This window comes from Pleurodeles waltl, chromosome 8 (genome assembly GCF_031143425.1).
Source record: "Pleurodeles waltl isolate 20211129_DDA chromosome 8, aPleWal1.hap1.20221129, whole genome shotgun sequence".
Taxonomy (NCBI): Eukaryota; Metazoa; Chordata; class Amphibia; order Caudata; family Salamandridae; genus Pleurodeles; species Pleurodeles waltl.
The window spans coordinates 1,267,044,295-1,267,062,147 of record NC_090447.1 but is presented as its reverse complement, the minus strand read 5'-3'; the positions used below and the strand labels follow the sequence as shown (position 1 = coordinate 1,267,062,147).

Genomic DNA, 17,853 nt, shown 5'->3' with positions numbered 1-17,853 from the left:
TGTTCTACAAAATGTGCCATCTTGGCACCTTGCAGTGGAAGGCCCCGCCTTTTGCAGTGATTGGGGTAGCAAGGAAATATAGTTGCCATCATTTATGTGGTGTGTGTGCACCTAAAGCTCAGTTGCTTCGTAGCACATCATTATTAAGAGTTTTAGCACCCAGGCCAGTAACACTGATTTTATTTACCTCTTAAGCATGAAATGCTTCTTTTGCCCGACTGGGATTCAAACTGTGAATTATAGGTTTTACCAATAGAGCTATAAAATTGACTATTTACAGAACACATACTATTGCCCCTCAGGGTGTCGTGTTATGTGGAAGAATTATATAAGAAGAAACTGTGTAAGGTTCTAGGCGAGCTTACAATCCCATATTCGCTGTAAGGATATATTCCTTTCTCAGACTGTTTGGGATGGTGTATTCATACCACAAGTATGACTATGAATCATGAGCCCATGCTGTCTGAAAAGTCTGTTAAGTCAACCACCATCCACCTACACCAGAGCTCTCAGCACTCGTGCCTCCTGCTCCTAAAGCCTCCGGGACTGGGTTCAGGCCAGTAAAGATTAGGCTATCATTATTGCTCTCCTGCAATCTTTAGAGCATATGAAGTACTCTTATAGAGGCTTAATTATTTGTCCAGTTGCCCTCAACCCCTCTTACTTTGGGACATGTTTCTTCCCCTGCAAAATAAGCAGCAGAAACACACCATTCACAGGAATCCCTCTTGGGCCCATAGCAAGTAGAGTAACTTTTGATCAATAGCTAATCCCATCGCTGTAAGACATTGATCGCACATCTATAATCATTTGTAGACACCAACCATATACTCTGTTTTTCCCCAGCTGGTCTTCAACCCGCAGGGTTAGTCAGGCTTGGTCTCTGGTTACTGACATCATCATAGGAACGCAAGTAAGCAGTGCCAGCTTCTGAGTCAACTAAAGTTGTCAACAGCCTTTGAACGAACGAGTAAGGAGAGCGCTATGGTTGATGGTGTCACCTAGGGTATTGAAGACCTGAAGTGGCAAGGCATAAGCTGCTGCATGCCTTTCTTAGAATCTTTCACCTTGTTGTGTTAGTGTTGTTGTCATGCTGTAGTTTTTATTATTATAGTTGAGCAGTTCTAGTTCAAGAGTTTTCCTTTGTTGCTGTAGTTATAGTGTTGGTGTTGTAGAGTTATGGTGATGCCTGCTGTACACAGAGTAGAAAGTAGTGACAGCATAACCTAGTAGACAGCAACTCTGCCCAACAGATTATTTTCCCTCCCAAACTCTTTAATCCTGAATGATGGTTTAACAAACATATACCATTGCTGCTTACCTTTCAGTGCACAGAAAGCTACAACACCTGGCCAGTAACCTTATACTTGCCCTTAAACATAACAGATCATTATTTTTAACGTTTATGTGACGTGAAAGCCAAACATAAAATGTAATCCCACAAAGAAATACCACTGTAAAGAAACAGAAAAATCTAAGATATAAGACACAAATAATAGAGAATAAATGAAAAAGAAAGTAACTTTAGATTTGTCATATAGAGTTAGGTCCGTACCTATTTTGAAACAAAATACAGTGTTTCTAGCATTTGGTTGTTAATGGCAACCAGATTGGCACTTATTGATCAGTGTTACCCGTGTAACAATTTCCAGATGATATGCACATCTGCACCGCAAGCAGGCAGTCATTTCAGAATGCACCCACTATGTGTGTGCTGTGAGGGATAAGAAATTACCATGGCCTACAAGGGGAGAGAGTTACTATAAAGATAGAACCAATACTCTTTGTTCCCCAAAGACACACCAGAGATACATATTATAAATGTTCCACCATAGTGGAATCATTGATAATTCAAACATGACTCCCAAATTAGACAAAGTAAGAAAACAAAAATGGAACAAGAAATGAGTCTAACTACACAGGTTCTGACTAGACAGAGAAAGAAAAGATAAGAAGTGTTGTTTTGTGCAGTTTTTTTTTTTTTTACTGATTGTCGTGCAACTTGATGTGTGTGAACTTTTACCCTAGGCGTGCTTCCTTTTTCCTTTAGGTCTCGCCTTCGAAACTGCTTTAAGTGTTTCACAAGACTACTATTTGCCCTAGAGAATTATACGTAAAATAGATACATAGAGGTGCCACTGTCATTTACCTTTTGCTTTCGCCCCACCACAGCATATAGCATGGGGCAACGGTTCATCAGTCGGTCATCAGTCATTGGTGCTCCTCACTTGAGTGATTCCATTTGACTTTTCCACAATGTGCTCATCTGCTTTAAAATTAGTCATCCCTACTAAGGAAATTTGAGTCACTGAATATAAATGCTGCTCGATGCCGTCACTGTGACTTACAAGATACTTGATTTATGTAAGGTGCAGAAACTTTGGAAGGCTTACTGTAGAGAAAAAAAACATCTTGTTTTGCCTATTTCATTTCCGCATCACACGCCGCTCCTTTTTTCATCCTTCCAGTCAGAGAATGCTTATTGGTTTCATTAGTCATGGTTTACTTGCCATGTTGTTAAGTAAGTTGCTTTTCCAGTTTCTGCATTTTAGCTGTTAGCTTCGTTTCATGGTTCCTTACACAGGCGGTTGGAGGCGTTGTTTGTGGACCTTATATAAATATGCATAATTATTCTATAGACAAAGCGTGATTCCCATTGGTGCCCCACTTTGCTCTTCTGCTGAATTTCACAGCTATCCAAGAAACAAAATAGAGTGTGCACCACTGCGCATGGTTATGGTAAAAAACAAATAAGTAAATAAACAGGTTATGCACCAAATCAGTTTTAGGAACTACTGGACAGTTTCGTACAGCGCTCAAATACTTAGCTAGCTGATCTATCCTTAGATGCCAGGCCGTGGGCCATTGCCCACAAAAACCCAGATGCTGAAAATAAGCCTGAATAGTGTCCTGCTTCTTAAGACCATGAGCAGCAAATTCCCATGGTTCTCTGAGTGTTTATTTTTCTCTGCTGGTGACCAGACAGATTTTGCAGGTACTAAAACCTTCAACTTCTGTAAGTAGCTTCCCTAATCAAAAAGCAACAATATTTTACTGCAGCATGACTTAACCTTTAAAACTGTTTTCCCCAAAATCTTCCACCCTAGCAGAGAGATTTCTAATGGAAGATGTACTGTCCTGATTTTGGAAATGCAAAGCATTAAGTTTAATGTTGAGTTCCAAACGTAGTCGTCCTGTAATCCTGGGCATCCATACGTTATTTCCAGCGGCGACCTTTGTCAACGGGGGTGGCAGGGTGGGTGGTATTTAAAAAAAAAAAAAAAAAAAAAAAAAAATTATAATAAAAAAAATACCTTTAATGTTGGGAGAGACAGTTCGGTCTCTCCTTCTGCCTTGGTCTCCCGGAAGCACACAGGCTTCCAGACTCTCCTCCAATCACGACGCTGCTGTGGGAAACATGACCGCAGCATCATGATTGGTCTGAGCGCCCTGCTTTGGTAGTCAGACAGGGAGTAGGACCCTGAGCACTTTCTCCTCCCGGCTGTTCAATACAGCTGGTGGAGAAATGCAAAGTGTGCATGACTGGCCGGCCCAACACGGCCGACCAAAGTGTCATGTGCACTTACCTGCACATAGCCCTCCGCCAGCCCAGCCCTGCCCTCCCGAGGAAAAATAAAATAATGATAACATTACGTTATTATCATTTTATTTATTTTTCCCTTTCGCCCAGTGCATAAAGCAGTTGGGCGACGCTCCTCTGCTTTAGCGGAGGAGCCGCCGCTGGTTATTCCATTTAACATGTTTGTGCAGGACCACACTTGATCATCCTACGGTCCTTACCTAGAACCCTCTGGCATTAATGCACTAAATAAATTCAAATATTGTTGTTTATTTTTTTTTAATATTATTTGTCGTTATCTAGAGCAATCTAGCTACCAGGGCAATGGGAGTTTCTGGCCAAGAGTTGTGAAGGTCTCTTCACATGCATGTGAATGAACGTGTCTGAATATGTATGTATGCATGAATGTGTGCAGGTGTGAGACATGCATGAGATGGTTACATACATCGGAGGTGCAGCGACGCTGCCAATGCTGGTGTGCGCAGTGTGCTGGCAGCCCTTTTCACTTCAAGCGCGGCTGAATGATTTTTTAGTTACTTTTTTGGCCTAGTATTTATATGTGCCAGGTGGGAAGAACACCGCATACCTCTGGATCTTTCCATCTCGCTCGAATGCTTATCCATATACCTCTTTTTCTCTATCTGACTCTTCCCTTTTTTTTTTTTCCTCGGTGTATCTTTCTTTCCGGCTACTTCTCCAAGTTGTCGCTCGCCTCTGCACCTCAGCTCTGTCTCTAGCTCCCTTCTCATTCTACTTCACGTCTCCCACTGCACTGCTCTTTACCCCCCCCCCCCCCGTCCGTCTCCTGTATCCTGCTTACTCTTAACCAATCAGGAGGCCGCTGTCTAACAAGACAAGCGTATACATAGAATGAGGAGAGGAGAGGAGAAGCAAGGAAGGGCACAGAATTAGGGAGAAAACTCAGGTTTCACCTTATGGAATGATAAAAATCCTCAGTGCAGTGCTTTGATTTTCACTCTGGCCTCAAGAATGGCTGTTGCCTAGGAGTATTTATTTATGATTAAGAATATTTAAAATTAAATCTAATTTCAAGTGCTATCTTCAGATTTGGTGTTTTAATTCTGTGCACCTGTGCTTTATAGATCTGCAAAGTCATTCTTACAGTGGATTTCCTGAAATGGAAGGAACAGGCGTGCTTGGCGCTGAGTTCCACGTGAATCATTAACGTTGCGAGACACAGATCCAGAGTCTATAACAAAATAAAGAAATTGCATTCTAAACACTTGTTCAAGCTTTTTTTCCGTACTTTGTGGCTGCAGACAGGGGGTGATTTGTGCTTTGTGTGCTTCGTTTTCTGAAAGTTTAAGGTGTACTTCAATTGTGCTTGGCATCATGCGGGGTGGAATTAGCTAAACATGAGTAATAAATAAACAATTATTCTGAACGGTACCTCCAAAATATAACCTGCTGAGGGCCTCAAAAATGTTAAACATTCTCTTATGTTCCCAATTGTAGCATCGTCTTCCCTTTTACTCTTCTAGACCTGCTCTGCCTCTGAAATTCTAATTTTCTGCTCGACTTTTATTTTATAGTTCTGGCAGCAGACAGTCAGGAGTTTCACTTTCACAAATTAATTTTGCACTCACTACTACACTTTGTTGTCGACACTCAGTGCTTCAGTCCCCACTCACTGTTGCATGCCTCCTCCGATCTATTCATCTACTCACTACTGCACTCACTCATTTGTTAACTCATTCATATATTTCTCTACACACTCATTCGTTGCCGAAGTTATCCACTTCTTTACATGTACACCTTCAGTCCCAAGTACACTGCCTGATTTCTTCAGTCATTTTCTATTCCATTCATTCACTCCTGGACACTGATGCACCCATTGCCCTATTCACTTGGTCACTGCTACACTCATTCAATTCTATACATTCATGCATTCCTCCTGCTACTTACTCATTTACTGCTGAACACTGAAGCATTAATTACTGCAGCACCGCATTCACTAAATGTTACACACATCCACGTTTCTTCTCTCACTTGTTAATTAACTGCTGCACACTTTCACTCATGTAAGTTCACTCTTTCCTTCCTGTAATAACTTGTTCACTGTAGCGTTCATTCACCGCTGTACATTCATTCATGTATGTGCTCAACTATTCATGTTCACTCACCAATGTGTTCCTGTACTTTGTACATCACTCCAGTGGGTGCCTGGATGGCTGAAGCTCGTGAATGAGTCTGCACATTATTCCATGCATGCTCTCGCTCACCTATCCATTCATACGCTCATTAAATCATTTCCACATCCAACTAAACTTACACTAAAATCGTGAGTAGATGCAGAAGAGCTTGTACAACTAAAAGGCCAGACCTATTGGCTTTACCAATGCTTGCTCCTTCCAGAATTTGAGCTCTAGCCATAGAAAAACACTGATTCTGCGACCTCTGTGCCAATATACGAATTTAAGAGACTGCTCTATTTTGCTTTTAAGAAGTGCCCACCAGTTTTGGAACGCAGCTTTTCTGGCGCAGTGTTGTTACTGTACTACTGTACTGCCAGCCCTACAACAATCAGGGGCTAACAAGTCAGTTCGATTGGGGAAGGGGGTGGGTCGGGCTTGGGGTGCGAGCTTCAGGTTTTCTGACAATGAGGACGGCATATAAAGTTTAAACATATTACACGACAAGCAGGGTGCCAAGAAGGGCCTAAGGGACAGTGGGAATGGAGTGGACCCCAATCAATAGGAGTACCAAGAGTAGAAAACAATATTTTGTTAAATAACCAATATTTTTAAGGACTTCAAAAGAACAGAGGGAGCTTGTGCGTTTCTACAAGTCTGTGTGTTTGTAAACGCTCCTGATGAAATCCATCAGACATCTCACCATTCCTGACTGAAAGCATCTGTACCCAACTATTTACCAGGAAATACATTTATTAGGGGGTGTAACACCCCAATACGTTAGTAAAACGTTTTTTAAAAGTGTATTCTTTTTTGTCAGAGTATTTTGCTTGAATACCTCAAACAAACGGACCCTTAATGATGCGTGTAAATGGCATGGCTGGCAGGTGTGCTGTAAAATGCACCATTTCACTCTTCAAAACACAATGACTCCGCGGCTCAAAATAACATGCACGGCGAGTTCATCTCCAGTATCAGCTCGGCTGCTTCACAATGCAGGCAGCGAGGGAGTTGAACGAAGGGGTGTGCTCATCAAAAGAGAAATAGTTCCTTGTGAAACTGGAAAGGGGAAGCAGAATGAAGTGGTCAAGCCCAAGTATGTCTGGTGGCTGAGGCCTGGCTTGACGCATAATCCCTGACTCCACAAACGAGAATTGAAAGTGGACACTGCTAGGAGAGCGACTGAAATTTAGTCTTTGTGAGAAAACTATAGGATGGTTCGCAAGGATTGGAAATCCACAGGGAGGCACTAAAAACAGCAAATAAATAGTACATTCTCTCTTTTCTACTATTGTTCTATGTGTTTCCGAAAGATTCCCAACTCGTACATTCACCCTTGAAAGTATGGGGTTTCCCTGGTCCTCCGTTTTTTTTTGTCTTTGTTTGTTTTTTTAACATGTGGAAAACTTTCAAAAGCGCCCAGAAGGAATGACATTTCCAACATTTGCTGTGATTCTATACATTAATTTCATGCAAAGCTGCTCCTTACTGTTTACAAGAATGCCTGCCTGACTCCGTCGTGGTGACCCCATTAACTCTCGAATTGACAAATAATGTGCTGGAGAAGGCATGGCTGTTCAGGCAGTGTGTGTGGAAATATTTTTGGACAATTTATTTAAAAAGACTCTTACTTGTAAGAGCCCCGATTTGATCTAGTCACGCTCACTGTGTTCAGTATGGAGGCTAGTAAGACAACATTTGCTAGGGCTTTTTTGCATGGTACTGGGCACATAGGTCATCTCTCACTTGTTCTTTGGTAATGTCCTCTATGTTGGGCATCATCTAATGCAGGGGTCATCAAACTGGGGGGCGGCTCCCCCTAGAGGGAACCTCAAGTGGTCCCCCGGGGGGTGGGGGCGTGCCAGGCTCTGACCAAAAGAAGCATTATAGAGATAACAGGGCTTTGTTTTAAGCACTACAATGTTATTGCATTTTTAAAAAGGTAACAGACATTGCTTTTACCTTTTTATACTGCCCCTCCATAAATAGAGATCTGTACTTTTGATTGATTATCTCAATCCTGTTGCTTGCAATTCTACTAATTGTACATTATCTGAGAATTTTAAGCCACCATGAATTGTTTAGCTCTGTTCTTGATTTAACCTAATTATAGCTCATTTTGTGCTTTACTGAATATCACTGTTTCTTAGCTTTTCAATACCCATTGTATCTTTCTTATTTTTATTGGTCTTGTTCCAGTTTTTTTTTTTTTATTGTTTTCCCCCATTTTACACTTTAAAATGTTAAACAGCTTTTACAATTCCTTTCAAGTTTCTCATTATCGTTGTGACAAATATCTTGTATTGATATTATGAGATCCATATGTATTTTGATTTTAATAAAGGTGATTTACCTTAAAAAAAGAGTTTGGAGACCACTGGTCTAATGTAATGCGGTAGAATCGGGGTCTAACTGGAGAGAGAGAATAAAAGTGCTCCCTAACTGAATTAGAATGTTGGAAAACGGGCCAATGCTTGCAAACTGGGGCAGGTTTGAATTTGTGAAGACATTCCGGGTAAGTGTTTTGCAAGGTATAGATGACTGCATGGATTTGAGGTTGCTCCAGGCAGTTTATTTTAATATCCGGGAAACCACAAGTAAAATCTGGCCCAGAAGACCACAAACAGGTCCACAAACAACCAAAAAACGGCCCTCACATGACCTGTCAGACCAGCCCATCGGGCACTGCCTGGTTGCATTGTAGGCCAGTCTGACCATAGGTAGAATGCCCAACCAATTTGGCCTAAACAAACAGCCCATCACAAGCCTAAACTGACTCTGTGTGCATCCCAGAATTTCATCCAATATCTTGTGCCGGACGTTCAAGTGTCTAGAGAATATAGTGCTTCCTGCACTCTCGCTCCTTACAATAAGTAATCATCTAGTGCTCCCCGAGCCATGGAGCTAAATGCTGTCATTATAAGACAATCCGAAGTATATGTTTTGTTTTTATGAGACAAGGGGACATTGACTCTATCTCCATTTGTTGGATTTCATCCGTTGTTTCCTGACTGTGTCATACACTTCTTGTTTGTTCAATGAATACGTTTATAGCTTACTTTAATTTTTTATATTTTAGCATGCAGAATGCAGATGAGCTGTTTTACGTAATGGTGTGGAGTCACATCAGCGTACAAATCAAGTTTATATTACACTTTATATAAACCAGCAAAGGGAAAAGCTCCTGTAATCTTAATGAAATATTTGTTAACCAATAAGGTTTATATTTCTTTTATTGGACTATGACCTTCCACTTTCCTTAGAGCTGCCTGTCTGTAGTACATTTAAATGCTTCCATCAGTTTATAATTCTGTTTTATAGGTTTTCCCAAGGGTCATTTAAAATATTTTTTGAGCGCCCTTTGCTCGGTGGCACCTAGGCGTGGGACCTAAGTATGTGTCAGACCTGTTGCATAGGCAACCCATGTATGATGCAATGCATGCTTGTGCTTTGTGGCGATTGCTGTACTGTAACATCTGTACTTCTATATCCCTTTTGTGGGATTGGTTTTACAAAAAGGCAAAATACCTGAACTAGTAAAATTACTACCAAACCATTGATCACAGTTGGTCTGGCAGTCCTCTTTTGGGTGTAAAGCTTTGTATGCCTTCGAAAGAGGAATACAAATTGGCCACATATTTTGCCCGACATACTGTATCATCTACTGGAAATGATGTCCACAGACTGCACTCCTTTCTGCTTTGCACAAGATAAACCAATGTCGGTGTGCATGTGCTAATTTGGTAAACCCTAGACTACAAAACCTCACGACTATCGAACTCTTGATGTTCCATGAATATCTCCTTACAAAAACTTTGATTCCTCTGAAAGATGCTAGGAACTGAGTTAGAAGAGCAAGTTCCCCATTACCTGCACAACTCAAGGACAGGCAGGCATTCAGTGGTAACAAACATTGCCTCTTTTTTTTTTGGAAGTGCAGAAACCAAATAATAGTGCAAGACAACTGAAATGTAATGGGTCTTCTTTGTCGGGTGTTGACTTTGAAGGGGTAGCACGGTCTAACCTTGGTAAGACTTACACTTTGGGGATGGTGTAGTAGCAGAATGTGTGGTTCAAGCTGCACATGTATCACAGCAGATAGAGTGAAAGCAGTGGTTTATCCATCTACAGAATGATATAAGACTTTTATTATTACTATGGAATCATGTGTAGCAACTTTAATAAGTTGTTCGGTGCTGACATTTATACTTGGTTGAGTCCTGATTCTGCTGTAACTGAGCTGTAAGCTCTCCTCCTATGCACAACATATTGTTTACAATTCCAGGTTAATTCTCAAAATAAAATGAGATCAAAACATACCAGGTCTGCCATCACAGTGAAATGAAGCATAGGTAATATTGTGAACAGAGCACCAGGAGACTTTCAAACCTTCACTAAACTCAAAGGTGACTGACATGCCGAGCCTCACAGCTTCTCCCTGAAACCTCAAATCTGGTAATCAATAAAAGTACAATGTAGGAACAAATACTGGATAAAGCCCTTTGATGTCTAAGATGCAGTGTAACCTGGTAGTTCTGCTTTGCTGCCCCCAGTCCAGGAATTGTCAATTTCTTGTGGGGAGGAGAGTTCAACAAGCTGGCTCTCAGAATAGGTGGACTTAATTTGGGTGTGCAAGTATTTTACCCGCAAACTGCTCTCCCATATGCAGATTTATCCTCACACAGCTGCAACGTAAAACACACTGCCCGTCGTTCTATCTGTTCGCAGAGGCCTTTGCAAATACTTACCCAGGACGTAAGCACCTCCAGCTACTTTCCTAGTTTTTCTCTATGTTGATCTGCAGTAAAAACCTGTTAAATCAATTGATTTGACTGTGAGTTTTCTTCATTCAAATTATTGTTCATATCTTTGCTGATGATTACCCCTCCGAAGTGTTGAATTATAAGATTCTGCCACATACTGATGCAGGAAGACTCTTGAACAGCAGCGTATAAAGAACGCTTGTAATACTGCTATCTGCAACATGTTTCGTTTTTCTCTGAATTCAAAATTGGGATTAAAATTACTAGGGAGGCAGATACATTCTGCATGCAGCAGTCGGAGTTTGGGATAAAGTACAGAGTTAGTGGTAGAAATAGGGGAAGTAGCCAATACTAGTTTATAGTTTGAGTAGTGAATCTTGAGGAGGCACTTCTGTTCATACTGATGCTCCTCTGAGCAGAGAGTGGAATACCATTGTGTGGACTGATGTTGCTTGGTTGACCTTAGTAAATAACTTTTTGGCACAGCTGGAGGGGAACAATGCTCAGAATACTTTACTATTGGTCTTGCACCCTCACCAGATAGAGAGAAGTATATCTCGTCCAAGGAGTAGAAATACCCAAATCAAGATCAACCCTTAGGATTAGTGGGAAGAACGGGATAACTGTAAGAACTTTGCATCCATGCACCAGTCTAAAAATTAGAAAGGACAAATACATCTTTAAACACTGTGGAAGGGTGAATAGGAAGCACAGTATCGAAGTCTGGAAGTGCAGAACCTGAAAGTGCCAGAAAAAACTACGATACCTGTAGGGAAAGCTAGCAACGTTGATAGACTCTTGGAGGAAGAGCATAGGGAGTTCAGCCAACTCCTGCTCGTTGGATAGCAGGTAGTCCGAAACTGACTAGAACAGTTGTGAAAGGAAGGTGCACTGTAGCAGAAACAAGGGGCTTCTCATTAATAACGGATGGAAGTGTAAAAACCTAAGGTAGCTGCCAATTTACACCAGCACACAGTAGTTGTTTGGTGCCCCACAGGCCCAACAAGTACACCTTATTTATTGATTATGTGCCTTTAATTAGTGCCACAGCAAAAGGAGCAGGAAACCACAGTGGAAGGGTCGCAGGACGCAGCCTGACTATTGTCACTCTTTAGCTGGAGCCCTAGACTGGACATCCATAGCACTCTGAGTCATGTCTAACCCTGATCATTAATTAGCACAACCATCAAAATGGCAAAAGTAGACCTTTCAAGGCAGAGGGAAGTGTCTGCGAAAGAAATGGATACAATGAGTATTTGTAGGAAAAAGTTGATAGGAAATGACTTCACTATGGGGCATAGCTATTGCTGTCGTAACTCCTGCGCAGAATTTGACAAATCCATTTTTTGATTGACAAGTCATTACCAGTTCTCGTACTCCTTTAGGGTACGGAAGACCGTGGTGCAAATAGGCATTCAATCAGCTAAGCCTGCTTTGAGTGAAATGGAGAAGTAAAAATATCACAGTTTTGAGTCCGATAAGACCCAGCTCCAGATCTCCCTGGTCACTTTTTATGTCCCCGCTCTAGACAGCGCATGACATGTTGTAAATTCTTTGTTGGATTACAGCCCGCCCTCTGCATTTTGTTTGTTTCTTCGATTGTCCTTTAACGACCCTTGCTTCCAAGTGGTTACATTTTCCTTTTTGTCCCTCCTTTTTGTGGGTTGTTCCACCCACGGAGCACCACCCTATTCCTTGTAGCCTTATGCATGTCCCATTTTAGCAATTGCTTTAGGAACTTCTTTTTTCTTTGTCTAAGAACTTAAAAGTGTAAGCCCCCTTCCACACACCCCTCACTCATCGCTGCTCAATAATTGGATTGCAAACACTTAAAAAAAAAAAATATATATATATTCTTGTCATCACATTTTTTTTTTTTTTTGTTTTTTTTTTTTTTTTATTGGCTTCAAGTAGATACCTTATTTATTGTTTCTGTAATCTTTTTCCCGAATTCAGTGGATTGGTGCTCCATTTTAAGAAGGCTGCCGGGTGCGGGCAGCGCTTTTACTTCTGTGTTTTTGCCAACCCCGCTGTGCATGCTATGCCCTGTTTAGATGGAGCTCCATCTGGTAATGGCTGTTCAGAAGCCGGACACAAAATGGAGGCGTTGCTGTCAATGTGGAGTGAGCTCTGCTGCCAGGCCATGGGGTCTAAGCACAGGGGAATGTTCCATATTTCACTTTAAAAAACTAGCATAGTGGTTCTTAGGAAGAAGTGTTGTTAGCTTGGAGTGGTTCCAGTGTGACGTGGGAATACTTCGACCGCTGTTGCTTCAATCATGGTACTTGCGTTTTTTTTTTTTTTTTGCAGTCTTCTTATTAGCTACCTGCTTGGTTTTGGCTGCTGCTTCCCTTTGTTTAATTTAGTTCACCAGCCTCCAAGCGATCTCCCCTTTCACACTCCTATCCAAAGCCCTCTCTTCTACTTGCTACACTCTCACCTTCTCTACCTACAGTTCTTCTTAACTCTCATGCTGCTCCCTGGCTCCTCTAAGAGTCACCTTTCTCTCTCGTGCCCTCACAAAGTTCTCCCTCTCTCCTCTCCCTTCCATTTACACTACGAAACAGAACTTCACATTTTAAGAAAAAACCACATTTAAGTGGTTCGTCTTGATGCCGCCTCTCGTCCTCCTCCTGCTGTCTCCGTTTTTGATTCTCTTGAGTCCGGTGTCTCGCTTGGTATCCCACTGTGCCTCATGGTGCTGCCCTCTCCTGCCCTCTTCCTGCCATTAATGTTAGCCTTCCCCCATCCGCAGCCAGTCAGCGATATATTTTAAGAATTGTGGGGGATGCACAACATGGATGGGAAATCTGAAGCAGCACAGGTTTGTGCCAGAAGGCTATCCCCTCCTGCACACACAGCTGCTGCCCTCATCCTTTGTGTTATGCACAAGGGTACATGTTTGCATGCACTCCTTGATAGGCATATTATTGTAACAAGAGACAAACCGTCCGATTTTTTTTATTTTTTATTTTTATTTGTAATCTTTTTGGTCCTTTTAAAACAACAGATATTAGGCCTTAGAGTCTGGTTGTTATTTCTCTCCCGACAAACAAGTTAGGATAATGGCTAAATGACTGCTAGGTAGTCTTGTTAAACAAGTATGGCTCATGACTACAATGCATATATATTGTTTCTGGGATAATCCACTAAGCGCGTAGCACACTTTTAATAAATTCAAAGGATGGGCTTTTACTCTTACATTAGGAAAAAAAGCTTTCTTTTTTTGGTGAGGTAATTTTAAAGTACACATTTTATGGGTGAGTGCTCCAAAGAAGCCATTCAGATAGCGAGTTGTTTTTAATGCACACTGGACACCAGATCTTCATTGTGAGGAACGAGCTGTTTTAGTGTTGCAAAGAAGATGTATATACATTCTGAAATTCAAAGAAAGCAAAAATTACCATCTTATTTCTAAGGTGGCTACGTAATGCTCATCTGAACCACATAACGTACATTTAACAGGTTTATTTGTATTTCTCCCTGGTATTTCCATTGCTTGATATGTCTTATAGTCCATCTGCAAAGTAAGGTTGATAAAAATCTCCTCATTGTCGGAAAACGTCTTTCAGTCTGGAAGATCAAGCACTATTCTTCTCAGTTTCAGAGTTGTCAATTTCAGGATTGGCAATACAAGGTTGCTTTTTATGCAGCCCAGGAGACTGTTCATTAAATGTTTTTTTCTTTCTCTGATGTGGTGTACACGAGCTATCTGCCCAGAACCTGATCTTTTTGAAGTAACCAGACCTATTGTGGCAATTTCTTTTGCCATTCTGTTATCCATTACCACCTGCCCTCCCCTTCACAAACCTACCCGCCCTCCCATTGACCATCCCCACCCACTCCTGTTCACCACTCCCACCTGCCCTCCCGTTCACCACTCCCACCCGCCCTTCACCACCCCCACCCGATTGCTAAAGCCATTATCTCGCCCGTAGGCAAGACCTATTGGCTTTGCCAATGTTTGTTTCACTTTTGTCCCCATGGTTTCTGGCACCTTGTACTTGTGGTAGGGTGCTAAGGCTTTTTATCCCCCACTTCTCCACTACCACCCACTCATTCCTGCTTTTTAACTGACTTCTGCTGTGGAAGAGAGTTGCCCCCATAGCTTCACTGAATATCCACTTACATTGGTTATTCTGTTTCCTCTTTTTCCCAATCTGTGATTCACCGAGTGTTCAGCACCCACATCTCATGTACACTGACCTTTTAGATGTCATCACCATGTACTTCATGAATTATATCTGTCATAAGCGCAGTGAAAGGATTTACCTGGTTTCTAATCGAGATAGGTGCCACTGTATTTTTATTTAACTGTTCTTTCCCAAAGGAAGGATTGCAAGCACAAAGTTATGTACATTTATGACTGCCCTTCAAGGCAAAATCAGATTGTCTGTTTTAATGTGTACTCCGGCTTCCTTTATCAGCTCTCTGACAATCGTTAGATTATGATGGGTAGTTAAAAAATGCCTAAACAATAAAGAATCTGGTGCTCATCTGCTGCACAAACCCTTCCATAATTATGGCAGCCAGCTAAGGAGTTCAGAAAACTGATTGTGTCCCCCAGGGTTGATGTTTATCTCACACAGAGGCTATGAATGTGGAGATTTAGTTCGTTAACCACCCACTTGATTATATCACACATGTAAACAGTGCATATTTTATCTATTGACAACCAATGTAATGCTCATCTCTTTTTTTGTAAGCCATATGGATTCTAGTCTTGCTCACTTATGTCTATACAAGTGTTCTATCATTTATTTATTTAAAAGTTTTGTTAAGTTCTTCATGTCGCTTTTTGCTACTTAAGAGCACTGAAGAATTTGCCGTGCCCTCACTTTAAAGTTTTCTAAGTGTTCACTGCTTCCTTGAAGGATGGTGGTACATAGCGTAAAAAACATAAAGAGGTAAATGGTTGTAAATCAAGCAACCCTCCAATTTCTACTCTCTCCTGTGGGTGTAGGCACTTTGCTTGCTTGAATGGTGCATGTCCTCAGGCCTTGTTATTTTACTTCACCACTTTTTTAATTGCTTCTCTAGGTCCAGAACAACTGGCAAGATCACCAAGTTGGTGTTTGGGCAAAATGACGAGTTAAAAATATTGGGAGAGTGAAGTAATGGAAATAAAATATCATGAGAAACAAATATTGCGGTGCACAAATATCGTTGACAAGAACATTGTTTTTTAAAGTAAGTAATACTGTTTTAAATAATATTGATGTTTTATTATTTCCAATAATATAGTAGTTATAAATATATTTTCATTATTTGAAGGTGTTTCAGTCGATATACTACTTTTATGTGTTACTATTGTTTAGATAAATGTCATTAATTTTTTTAAAAAACTTTTTTTAATGTAACTTGTAATTTTAAGTGATTTAAATTGTTTTTATTTTATTTAATCGTCATTTATACTGTTCTGGTGGGTTGTTGGGTTTGTAGGAGGTAATTATGAATTATTTACCACGCCGGCTGGAAGATTCCCTGGTCTTACTCCTGATTGACCTTGAAACAGCCTTTGACATGGTCGCATGGACCTTTTTGGAGTCTGTGCTTCAACAAGCAGGTTTTGGACCCTATTTTCTAAGACTCCTAGGCCTGCTATATAACACCCCTACTTCCAGGTCCGGGTGAATGTAGTCCTTTCCCGATTCGCAGATGCACCCCGCAGGAATGTTCGCTGTCTCCGTTGTTGTTTGCTCTAGTAATGGAACCCTTGGCGTGCCTTATTAGATGCGACTCTTGAATTCAGGGATGGCATTGGGAAGGGGGGAGTCCCGAGGAGAGCATGGCTCTTTATGCACTGTTACTAGAGGACCAGCAATCTTCAGGTCCCAGATGCCTTGAAATTATCCCCCTATATGGTAAAGCATCTGCCTTGCCTATCAACTGAACAAATCACTGCTGATGCCAGTTGAGAGCGAGGCAGGAGGTCATACTTGGTGCCCCTCCCAGACTTGCCCTTGACTTGTAATTTCCAGCCCCTCATGTCAGACTTGAATTGGGATCTGCGAAAGTGAGGCCACCTGCCTCTAAATCCTTTGAGATGCATAGCCTTATTTCAGATAATGTACCTTTCTCGCTTTCTTTATACCCTCGCAAACGTCTTTCACCCGATTCCCCAAAAAAGTGGTTCCAAGCGCTGACATTGATGGTCACCACCTTTTGTGTTAGGGGGAGGGCATCACCGAGTGGCCTTCATCTCTGCCAGGAAATCTCAGTACGAAGGAGTCCTTAGTATGACTGATCATTATGGGTACAGCCTTGCTGCACAAACGGCTACGATCAATAGCTGGTTTAATGGGGTCTGGGACAATCCAGCCTACTGAACAGAACTCCATCTCCTAGGCCTGGTTGGTCTACTTGGCCTACTTTACAGTTCACTGATACCTCACTCTTTCCCTGACTGTACCCAGGTGAACTTATTTTATTGGAGACCAGCCTTACATTTTATTGATTGGAACTCATTTGGATGATGCCATTATGGCAGGGCACGTGGCTAAGGCACGAATCAGGCCTTCAGGGCTTTACACATTGGGACAGAATAGGGACCACATATCTAGAAGATGTTAGACGTGGTGGGGTATTTCTGACACTCCAGGAGTTGCAGGAAATATACCAGCTCTCCCACACACAATTCGATTGTTACCTCCAATTGCGTCATGCTCTACTTGCCCACATTTTAGTTGCAGGCGGCTAGGTTTGTAGGGGTCTAGGCTGGGAAGTTGAGTAATAATTAACATTAATTATTTGTTAATTAATTGATTTTAAACATTTCAATTATGGAACACATTTTTATAGTTATATTTTAGGTGCAAGCTGCTACGTTTATAGGAGTAAAGGATGAGGAATTAATTAATAATTGAATAACTATTATTGATTATTTTATTGAATTTAAATTATGTAAATTGATTGTGTTTATTTTTTTAATGCATATATACTTTTAATTACTGATCATTGACACCTTAGCGATCTAGGGCGAAGTATGTTCTGGGAAACCACACATTAATAAATAATAACACTAGATTAATCATCAAACTGGCTTTTTGGAAAAACAAAGTAAATATGTGTGGTGTGCCGTATTGCCAAGGTAGCCTGGTCGATGAATTTTTAACTTTTAAAGCAGTGCCTGCCCTGGAATCCTTTTAAACCAGTGCCTGACCTGGAACCCTTTATGGACTTATGGCTAGTGATTAGAGCCTGTGTGATGGTATGTCTTGAGTCCTGGGGGAGCCATTTGAAGATTTTTCGTAGCGTGCGCAGTTTGAGGAAGCAGGCAGAGGAGACTGGGACTTCATGGTCAGCTTGTTGTCCAGAATGAGGATGCGGCTTTTCATGTGGTGGGTCAGCGTGGGTT

The 17,853-nt window shown here is 41.4% G+C and overlaps 1 protein-coding gene across 1 annotated transcript in view; it reads left to right on the top strand.

The window, feature by feature from the left end:
• Positions 1 to 17,853, top strand: part of LOC138248537 (lysosomal proton-coupled steroid conjugate and bile acid symporter SLC46A3-like) — a 195,554-nt gene that overhangs the window by 37,095 nt on the left and 140,606 nt on the right. The window contains exon 2 of the mRNA XM_069202201.1: positions 15,537 to 15,686. The gene's annotated coding sequence lies outside the window, so the exon portion shown is untranslated. The remainder of the gene's footprint in view (positions 1 to 15,536; positions 15,687 to 17,853) is intronic.